The sequence below is a fragment of the Triticum dicoccoides genome, chromosome 5B (genome assembly GCF_002162155.2).
Source record: "Triticum dicoccoides isolate Atlit2015 ecotype Zavitan chromosome 5B, WEW_v2.0, whole genome shotgun sequence".
NCBI lineage: Eukaryota > Viridiplantae > Streptophyta > Magnoliopsida > Poales > Poaceae > Triticum > Triticum dicoccoides.
In genome coordinates this window covers 236,584,457-236,594,664 of record NC_041389.1, presented here as the reverse complement: position 1 = coordinate 236,594,664, position 10,208 = coordinate 236,584,457, and the positions used below count along the sequence as shown (strand labels likewise).

General features: G+C 46.6%; 1 long non-coding RNA gene across 1 annotated transcript; it reads left to right on the top strand.

The window, feature by feature from the left end:
- The first annotated feature begins 1,579 nt into the window (after positions 1-1,579).
- On the top strand, positions 1,580-2,821 carry LOC119305691. The gene is made up of 3 exons (XR_005148745.1): positions 1,580-1,835; positions 2,051-2,182; positions 2,521-2,821. It is a non-coding gene; the product is annotated as an uncharacterized LOC119305691 (long non-coding RNA).
- Positions 2,822-10,208: the final 7,387 nt, after the last annotated feature.

Genomic DNA, 10,208 nt, shown 5'->3' with positions numbered 1-10,208 from the left:
TCACCAGTGACGCATAGACTAGACCGGAACTCCTCAAATGTAGGCGTCGGTAACCCCTTCGTCATGACATCGGCAAACTGCTGAGCAGTGGGAACATGAAGAACGCGGACGCGCCCAAGAGCCACCTGCTCTCGCACGAAGTGAATGTCGAGCTCAGTGTGCTTCGTGCGACAATGATGAACGGGGTTGGCGGAGAGGTAGACCGCAGAGACATTGTCACGGTAGAAAATGGTGGCCTTCTGGACATCAAGAAGCAACTCCTGGAGAAGCCGGCGAAGCCACGAGCACTCGGCGAAGTTGCAATGGCCACAGCACGATACTCAGCCTCGGCATTGGAGCGGGATACCGTAGGTTGTCGTTTAGACGACCACAATATGAGCGAGGGCCCTAGGTAGACGCAGTAGCATGAAGTCGAGCATCGCGTGTCTGGGCAGCCAGCCCAATCGGCGTCACTGTAGGTGACCAGGTCAGTCGAGGGCGAAGCCGTCAACATAAGACCCAGAGCCGTGGTGCCGCGGATGTACCGAAGAATCCGCTTCACCAGGTTCCAGTGAGTGTCGCGAGGGGCGTGCATGTGGAGATACACCTGCTGGACGGCGTACTGCAGGTCGGGCCGAGTGAGTGTCAAGTACTGGAGGGCGCCGATGATGGAGCGGTAGAACGCTGCATCTGGCGCGGGTGAGCCGTCGAGCGCAAAGACTTTGGCCTTCGTGTCGATAGGCATGGGGACAGGCTTGCAGTTAAGCATGCCTGCCCGCTCAAGAAGGTCCTGCGCATACTGCTGCTGATGAAGAAAGAACCCATCGGCGCGTCGTACCACCTCAATGCCGAGGAAGTAGTGCAACAGGCCGAGGTTCTTAATGGCGAACTCGGCACTGAGGCGAGCAGTATGCTAGCGAAGTAGCTCAGGCGAGGAAGCCGTCAGGATAATGTCGTCGACGTAGAGGAATAGGTAAGCGGTCGCCGGAGCCTGGTGGAAGACAAATAGCGAGGCGTCGGAGCGAGTAGCCCGGAACCCGAGCCGCTGCAGAAAGCCGGCGATCCGCTGATACCAGGCGCGAGGGGCCGATGGAGGTGGAGGTGGAGGCGGTGTGCCCCTCAAGTGGAGAAGCGCGCCGTCGGCGGTGCGGAGGCACAACCACGCCAATTCCGCCATCCCGGTGTGGTCGGGGAGGCCACTCTCTCTTACCTCTCGCATAGCCCACTGCCACCACCACTGTCGCTCGCGGACGGAGAGCGGGGAGTCGCTCGCAGACAGGGAAAGGGGAAGGGATGGCTGCCATGGGAGGGAGGAAAGGAGACCCTGACCTGCGGAGCATATAACTGGCATATAGGCGCAAGAAATTTCGGGAAGGAAGATATTGATTAGGGATCTATAGTCTGATAAACTTCCAACGCCAGACCAATCCAACACGGTTGATTCAACTGAAATCTAACGTCTCGGAAATTGTGCTTCTTTTGTTAGAAAAAAAACATAGGTAGGAACTAACTGCCCGCAGCCCATGGATGTAAACCTCCCCTTAATATCGCCCCTAATCTCTCCTGATTCCAGTCGCAGCGACACCGGCCCGATCTCCTCCTCGCCCAGATCCCCTTCTCCCCGAGCATCATAGCAACCCCACCGGCCAGCTCGCCGATGTCCATCTACATGACGCTCGGCCTGGTAGCCGCTAGAGCACGTGGTAAAACCCTGGAAGAGCTCATGGCCCTGCTTGGCGCCTCGTCCCCCGCCAAGGTCGCCCGGTTCCTGAGCAGCCTCGCCCCCGACCCATCCTGCCTACACGCATACCGCCGCAGTCGTGCATGGCGGAGATACGTACAGTTGACTCGCCGAGGTCTGCACTTTCATCTTTCTTTGTTGCTGCCGGTGTTTGGTCTGATGTTATAATGATTTCGTGCATGCAGAGGGTGCTTCTAATATACAGTACAACTGTTTTGCGTCACATGATAGTTTGCTTCCATAGTTTTTTTTCGAAACGGAGCTTAAGTTCGACATACCAGGCAAGTAATACTCCTGTTCAGCCATTCTCATCCGTTGATGCTGTCGCAGCTACAACACACACTTTGCCTCCCTCGTCGCCACCGCTACTGCGTCATGGCCACTGGAACGATCCTATTCGGCGCCAACGACATGTCCAAGATCGACCGAGAGCGCGTTTTAGCATGCCCCGTCGACGAGTAGGTACTCTCGCTATCTCACTGCCTCACTTGTGTCATCGTCCCTTCTCTGTTGTTCTGTCGTATTCTATTTGTCGTGATTGTTTCCATGCAAGGGAAAATAGTTCATCAGCATGAGAATATGTTTCTACTCCATGAAATAATGCTTCCATCACGTGAGCAAGTGTTTCCTAACTTTGCTCTATAATGCTTCTTTAGAACTTTGCTAGTACATACTCCTATAGTGCTTCTGTAGTAATGCTAAGATATTTTGGTTATCACTACAATGTGTTTCTTATTTTCTTCTGGTGCAAATTCTAACATCTTTGGAAGCAATGTTTGATTCATACTCCTCCTATGTAGGAAGCAAAGTTTGTTGCACAATGCCATGAGGAATAGCGGAGTGGTGATCTTCGCTTTACCAAGGGCTTCTCTGCGGCCATCGAGGGCCAGTGTATAGATGGAGACGACAACAACGAGGTGGCTGCTAGGGGTAGCGGCGGCAATGGTGAGAACCTCGACCGACAGCAACAACGTCCCTCTCTCCCATCAGCGGCTATGCCACAATTCTACTCAAGAACTAAAACAATATTGATATAATCAGGAAGCAACTAACATGAATATGTGCTTATGTGTCGGTGCTACTACTGAAGCAACAATGAAACTAAAGGGTGCATTTTTTGCTCTTATTTTTATGTTGACGAGGCACTGAATAATATTCTATCAAATCTCTGTAAAATTTCTATCGGAAGCAAGTAACTTTGATTACAAGATATTAAGCATATACGGATATAGAAAAGGAAGCATACAATGAAAATGGTTGAAACAATAATTCAAAGCTTGGAAGCATATGCGATGAACATTTAAATAGTGCTTTTTTTTGCGGATAACATTTAAATATTGCTAATGGATGAGAATTTGAATCACTTGTGATATATAACCTCTCTAAAACAGAAAATTGGAACCATGTCTAATTTAATCATGGACGTATGATGCTTTAATTTTGTTGGTGCCGAAACAATACACCAATAAGTTATGCAGATTAATTAAATTTTGTACGAAGCAACTGGATTGCTAGTAAATCAAAGAATTGGAAGCATAATGCAGGGAAGCACTTTTATCTAAAAAATATAGAAAGCACGCCACTTGATAGTGCTGCGATTTACTACAGATTATGAAGAACGGCTGTAGTGTTGGAAGCACGACTTCCGTATACCAGAAATAAACATGCAGTTATGAAGCATGGTTTGCAATGCTTGAAGCAGAAATATTGATGTTCGTTGAGGGAAATCAACGGGAAGCATCAGAGAAGAAAATTGTTTAGATATGGAAACTGGTGCATGGAAAGTACTGGTTGCGCGTGATTCATGGAGCAGTTTTCTTTTAGCAGTTAAAAAGCTAGCGCTGATGGATGGAAACTACCAAAGCCCGCTTAAATACCAAAGGCCCACGTCCAGCTAGCCTATTAGATCGGGTACTCAGATCAATCCCAATCGTACGGCAGTGGACTAGTCTGATGGATAGGTAGGGATCAATAGTCTGATCCCTAGTGGTTCCCTATTAATTAGGTGGGATCCCATACACATAACTGTCCTCCTTAAATTGTGCGATCTGCCTCGTATCGTATGGCAAGAAAAATCCGTAATAAAAACCAGATCCAGAAGGAGGTGTGGTTTCTTTGGATACAATCCGTGGGTCGATGCCTTCCTTTAATTGGTGTGCGCCTTCCTTTGATTGGTGGTGCGCAGGGGGGTGAGTTTCCTTGAGTAAAACCTGGTGGGGGTGACCTATTCCTTCGATCGGAAATGGGTGACGCACTTTTTTGGAAAGAAACCGGTGGGAGCGAGAAGTCGTGCGAGGGGGGCGAGGAAACGAGCTAACGAAACGACATACGTACCGAGACATTAGGAGTAGAGATATGAGTACTGTCTTTATATTTTTACTTTATTATTAAGGTGGATTTCTGATTCAGAATTTAGGTGCTATTTTATATCTAGAGTATCCAAAATACCCTTTCAGACTTAGGCTCAACTTGCGTAAGCTCCATAGAAGCTCTGGCTCCGCCATTGGTTACAAAATATGTTTGAGTGGTTGAGGGTATCCGTCAAGCTGGCTAAGGATAACCACCTTTTCTGTTTGATTGGGTGGATTGGATGAGCCAACATTTTGTTCCATTGCAAGGATGAAAGATGGTCGGGGGATAACCAATTTAGTGTTTGGGCTAGCAACGAGTGATGGATAAGATTGGTGACCATTTTGATTGAGGTGGTAAGATTAACCCCCATAACTTGTAAAATAAATTCGACATGAGACAATCAAATATGTCATCAAAGAGTCAATGAAGAGCATATATGCATAAAAAATACCACACAAGGAGTCATCATGAGCACACAAGCATAAAAACTACTTCATCCTAAAGAAATATAAGAGGGTTTAGATCACTAAAGACGGAGGAAGTACCATTCTTTGTCACAAAGATTCAACAAGAGCATAAACACATTAGAACACATGTCGACCTCTCTCTCTCACACACAAACCGACGGGTAACCCGCTCCATCAATATTTTTTGCAGAGGATTTGTGAGTTTTATTCCTCATTTAATAGTGTTACAATCTACTAGTACATACTCTGAAACAAAATTTGAACACGTCACAACCAACAAACTGTGTTACCTCCAGAACAACCCAAATTAGCTTGACTATGAACAACCTTATTTTGATTTTGCTTGATTTTCAAGGGATAAACTCGCACAGTTTCATGAGTTGTTTTGTATGATTGTATCTCTAACATGAGGTGTCCATACTAGGACCGGTCTTGCTAGTGACCCGGCAGTGCATCAATTTTAGTTGAGCTATCAGATTGGATCACGATTGAAAACACTGACCATCACTACTGCAGGATGCTGCTAACGCGACACTACGATCAGAGACCCTTTGATGAAATTGTGTGCAATGCATTAATCGCAAACGATGATATAAAAAAACCATCAAAACAAGGTGCAAAATGTTTGCGATGGCGGAGTCATCAAACACGGTCCAGATTTTAGTTGTTATGCGATGCAGGGCACACAGTTAATCTATTCGAACTGTTTGCGATGAGACAGAACAACAGAAATGGGCAGTCATATCAATGTGTGTGTGCGATATATGGCATACAGTTCGCTCCGATGAACTGTTTGCTATTAGGGAGTGCAACAGAAACGGTTAGCTAGATCAAGGTGTGTATTATATACAACATACAGTTCACTCGGACGAACTGTTTTCGATTAGCGAACACAACAGAAACGGTTCAACTTAACAAGATGTGTGTGATATGCAACATACAGTTCACATGGATGAACTGTTTGCGATGAGCCAAAAGAACACAAATGAGTCGTGTAAACAAGATATGTGTGATACTTGGCAAACAACTGACTCGGATGAACTGTTTGCGATGAGAAATTACAACACAGACGGTTAATACAGTTAGTACGTGCGTGATTCTGTGTGTACAAAAAACTTTGAAAAATGCAAATTAGTTGCTTGCGGTGACTAGGAGTATCGCACATAATGCGTCTACGAGTACTCGTGTGCGATGATTAGTAAGTTACATATACGTTTCTTTATGTTAACATGTGTGTGAATTTGCAATATGGACAGTTAATATGCAAATGCCTTCTGGACATCGGATAGACACTTAGACTCAATGAACTGTGTATGATACTAATACTTTCCATGAAAATTTAAGAACTTGGGTAACAATATTTGAGTAACATGTATATAGTGGTTACACTATTCGACAAAAGAAGGATCTTTGTAACACAGTTTTGACAATTATATGGTCCATATCTACATACTTAACATAGTAACAACTATCACATTTTAAGAGGCTAAGGGCCAACAACCATATGGTCCATATCTACATACTTAACAAAGTAACAGCTAGCACATTTTAAGAGGTTGAGGGCCAACAACCACAACTATCCGCTGTAAGCAGCTTGATCACAGCGACTCGGCATCTCGTCAATGAAAAGGAAGAGCCCTCCTGTGCCTTGGTAGAGCATGAGTAGAACAATGTCTCCAATTTGCCACTATGGATGCATTGCCACGACAAGCGAGAACTTGTTAATTTGAATGGTTCCATCTCTGCGGAAAATGCAGTACCTTGCAATCACTTTGGGGTTATTAGCAGGCACAAGTGTAATTCGACCACACCAGGAAATCGATCCAGGAACTGCTACGGCGGGCAAGTTCTATTCAAATGTAGAATAAAAACCAATTGTAACATATCATTGAAGATCTCTACTCCTAATGTCTGAGTTTGTTGAATAGTATCCACGGTTTATTTTCATCCCACCACTTTCAACCTTTTTTCGCTGTTTTTTTTTCGTTCCCCCACCACCCACCGGTTTATTTTTGTGTCACCCTCTCACATAATGGAAAAAATCTGAACGGATCAGAACTTTCCATACTGGCAAAAGTTATTTAGTAATGTCTTTATGTGAAAGAATCAATCATGATCAATCTTTAAAGATCAAATCTAAATTAATTAACCTTACCTTAAATCTCTCAATCACATTAATTAGGAAATAAATAACCAATTCTAAGAAAATTAAAGCATTTATTTTTCATATGCAAGGAGAAAAAACGTCCATCTATCTATTATTGTGGGTAATCTGAGGGCATGTTTGGTTCAGAAGTCATAGGACTTTTTCTAGTCCCAGGGACTAATCAAAAAAGACTCTTCAGTAGAGTCTTTTTCTAGTCCGTGTAGAAAAAGTCCCTCCCATTTGGTTCCTAGGGACTTTTTAGGGACTTATTCTAGTCTCTGAGACTAAAAAGTATCTGAACCAAACACCCCCTGAATTGTCCATCTATCTATTATTGCTACACATTAATGTCTGTTGTTTTACAAAATCCTGGTACATCATGTTCTTTGTCGATTGTTATGCATTAGTGTGTTGCTCTTTTGGTTGATGTATGCAAATAATGTGTGCCGACTGGTGTGTCGATTGGAAGTTGATCGGCATACGTCAGATAAAAAGAGAGGGAGGCAACACAATGCACATCAGTCAAGTTTCAGAAATAATTATTCATGTAATCAAATTTCAAGATTGTTCATCTTCATAGGTTAATTCGTGAACTCTATTTTAAAGGTCCACTTCTTACATAGGGACAAAATAGGTGCCACAATCCTGATGTGACGCCCCCGATTCAATCGTACACTAATCATGCACGCAAATGTGTACGATCAAGATCAGGGACTCACGGGAAGATATCACAACACAACTCTACAAATAAAATAAGTAATACAAGCCTCATAATACAAGCCAGGGGCCTCGAGGGCTCGAATACAAGTGCTCGATCATAGACGAGTCAGCGGAAGCAACAATATCTGAGTACAGACATAAGTTAAACAAGTTTGCCTTAAGAAGGCTAGCACAAACTGGGATACAGATCGAAAGAGGCGCAGGCCTCCTGCCTGGGATCCTCCTAACTACTCCTGGTCGTCGTCAGCGGGCTGCACGTAGTAGTAGGCACCTCCGAAGTAGTAGTTGTCGTCGTCGACGGTGGCGTCTGGCTCCTGGACTCCAGCATCTGGTTGCGACAACCAGAAAGAAAGGAAAGGGGAAAAAGGGGGGAGAAAGCAACCGTGAGTACTCATCCAAAGTACTCGCAAGCAAGGAGCTACACTACATATGCATGGGTATATGTGTAAAGGGCCATATCGGTGGACTGAACTGCAGAATGCCAGAATAAGAGGGGGATAGCTATTCCTATTGAAGACTACGCTTCTGGCAGCCTCCGTCTTGCAGCATGTAGAAGAGGGTAGATTGAAGTCCTCCAAGTAGCATCTCCAAGTAGCATCTCCAAGTAGCATCTCCAAGCAGCATCTCCAGTAGCATCGCATAGCATAATCCTACCCGGCGATCCTCTCCTCGTCGCCCTGTTAGAGAGCGATCACCGGGTTGTATCTGGCACTTGGAAGGGTGTGTTTTATTAAGTATCCGGTTCTAGTTGTCATAAGGTCAAGGTACAACTCCAAGTCGTCCTGTTACCGAAGATCACGGCTATTCGAATAGATTAACTTCCCTGCAGGGGTGCACCAACTTACCCAACACGCTTGATCCCATTTGGCCGGACACACTTTCCTGGGTCATGCCCGGCCGCGGAAGATCAACACGTCGCAGCCCCACCTAGGCACAACAGAGAGGCCAGCACGCCGGTCTAAACCTAAGCGCACAGGGGTCTGGGCCCATCGCCCATAGCACACCTGCACGTTGCGTACGCGGCCGAAAGCGGAACTAGCCCCCTTAATACAAGAGCAGGCTTACGTTCCAATCCGGCGTGCGCCACTCAGTCGCTGGCGTCACGAAGTGCTTCGGCTGATACCACGACGTCGGGATACCCATAACTACTCCCACGTAGATGGTTAGTGCGTATAGGCTCGTAGCCAACTCAGATCAAATACCAAGATCTCGTTAAGCGTGTTAAGTATCCGCGAACGCCGAACAGGGCCAGGCCCACCTCTCTCCTAGGCGGTCCCAACCTGCCCTGCCGCTCCGCCACAAAGTAACAGCCGGGGGCCGTCAGGAACCCAGGCCCACCTCTACCGGGATGGAGCCACCTGCCCCTTCAGCCCCCATCTCCGAACAGTATCACAGGTAATGTAACTGTGTAAAGTATATAGTATATGCCCGTGATCACCTCCCGAAGTGATCACAGCCCAGTAGTATAGCATGGCAGACGGACAAGAGTGTAGGGCCATTGATGGAACACTAGCATCCTATACTAAGCATTTAGGAATGCAGGCAAGGTATCAACAGATGTAGCAACAATGTCAGGCTATGCATCAGAATAGGATCAACGAAAAGCAGTAACATGCTACACTACTCTAATGCAAGCAGTATAGAGGAGAATAGGCGATATCTGGTGATCAAGGGGGGGGGCTTGCCTGGTTGCTCAGACAAGGAGGGGTCGTCGGTGACGTAGTCGACCACAGGGGCATCAGCATCGTCACGGGGTCTACCGGAGAGAAGAGGGGGGAGAAACAGTAAATACATAGCAAGCAAGTGCATAACAGGACAACAAGCAGAGCTAGACGTGTTCTATCGCGGTATGAGGTGATACCGGTGAAGGGGGGAAACATCCGGGAGAATATCCCCGGTGTTTCGTGTTTTCGGTCAGATGAACCAGAGGTGAAATGTTGCAGGTTCACTATGCTAGGGACGCGTGGCGGATGAACGGGCTGCGTATCTGGATTCGTATCGTCGTTATGAGCAACTTTCATGTTGAAAATATTTTAATCCGAGTTACAGATTAAAAGATATGATTTTTTAAAGATTTAATCATTTTCTGATTTTAATTATTTATTTAAATTCAACATTATCCAAAACAGTGTTTGCTGACGTCAGCATGACGTCAGCAGTCAACAGAGGTGTTGACTGGTCAACTGACGTGTGGGTCCCACTAGTCATTGACTGTTTAGTCTAATTAGTGTTTAACTAATCTAGTTACTGTTTAATTAAACTAACTAGTTAATTACGTTAATTACACCGGATTAATTAACTTAATTAATTCATTAATTTAATTAGTTAGTTAATTATTCATTTATTTTATTATTTTTATTTTTGTTTCTTTTTCTATAAACGTTCTGGGGCGGGGCCCGTTGTGGCGCGGTTAACGGGCGTGCGCCCGTGCGAGGGCACGGGGCAACAGGGGCGTCGGCGAGGCCATAGCCCGGCACGGTGGTGCGAGGCCGTGGCCTCGGAGAGGCCAACAGGGGGCACGGGCGCGGCGCGGCCTATGGCCAGGCGCACGACGGCGGTCGACGGCGGCAACCGGGGCGGCTTGAACGGCGTCGAGGAGGGGTACAGGCGCGGCTGGGGCGTCATGCGCGGGGCTGTCGGGGCTGCAGCGGGCATGGCGTGGGCGCGAACGGGAGCTGCGATGGCTTCCGCGGGCAGCGGCGAGGGAGGAGAAATAGGGGCGCGAGAGGGGGTGCGAGGGAGGCTAGGACGGGGCAGGCCTTGTGGCCAGGGCGCAACAGGCGGCCGGCTACAGCGGCAGAGC